This window comes from Geospiza fortis, unplaced genomic scaffold (assembly GCF_000277835.1).
Source record: "Geospiza fortis unplaced genomic scaffold, GeoFor_1.0 scaffold662, whole genome shotgun sequence".
In the NCBI taxonomy this organism is placed as follows: Eukaryota; Metazoa; Chordata; class Aves; order Passeriformes; family Thraupidae; genus Geospiza; species Geospiza fortis.
The window spans coordinates 491144-492085 of NW_005054450.1; the positions used below are offsets into that span (position 1 = coordinate 491144).

General features: G+C 56.2%; 1 protein-coding gene across 1 annotated transcript in view; it reads right to left on the bottom strand.

The window, feature by feature from the left end:
* The window catches only part of PLEKHN1 (pleckstrin homology domain containing N1), a 19323-nt gene that overhangs the window by 17031 nt on the left and 1350 nt on the right, over positions 1-942 (bottom strand).

Here is a 942-nt window from a genome sequence, read left to right on the forward strand (position 1 = left end):
TGCTGAAATCCTCCCTCCAGTTCCCAGCTATGGAACAGAATTTAGGGAGCACAGTGAATGCCTCACTGGGGCAGCTCAGCGTAGGAAAAATGGTATTTGTGTCACAAATGCACGGCAAAGAAAAATGGTATTTGTGTCACCAATGCAGGGCGAAGAAAAATGGAATTTGTGTCACCAATGCAGGGCAAAGAAAAACGGTATTTGTGTCACAAATGCAGGGCAAAGAAAAACGGTATTTGTGTCAAATGCAGGGCAAAGAAAAATGGTATTTGTGTCACAAATGCAGAGCAAAGAGCAGCTGGTCACGGGTGCAGCAATAACAAAACACAGGATAAGGGCACCAGCAGCACCTGGGAGTGGGGAGAGGGTGAAGTGATAAAATCATGGGCACGGAGATAAGGGACAGCACAAGCCACAGCTGCTGCTGCTGCTGCTGGGGACGTGGCAGCCAAATTTCCCAGGAATGAACGAGGCACCGAGGGGAAAAGCAGTGTGGGAGCTGGGAATGCAGCAGGACATTGGGAAAGAGCTTCCGGAGGGATCCTGCCGCAGGCAGGAGGGAGAGGCAGAGCCGCCACAGCCCCTGGTGTGGCAAGGAACAAACGGAACATTTCCCTCACCCAACGAGCCTGGGAGGGGTGGCCTGGGGGGATGGAGGGAATGGCTGAGCACTGGAGCTGTGGAAAAACGGGGTCAGCCCTGAAATCTGCTGCCGTTCAGCTGCCAAACCATGGGGATGCCCAAGCTGGCATTGTCCCTGGCACTGTCCCTGCCTCTGGGATGCTCCGGCAGCCCCGGCCCGGCCATTCCCGTTATCCCAGCGATCCCTGCAGTCCCGGCTCCTCCCGAGCTGCCGGTGCCCTGGCATGTTCTGCCTCATCCTGCAGGTAGAACCAGTTCCTCATTAGCTGCTCTGGCCCCCGCAGCCCCCGGGCATCACCG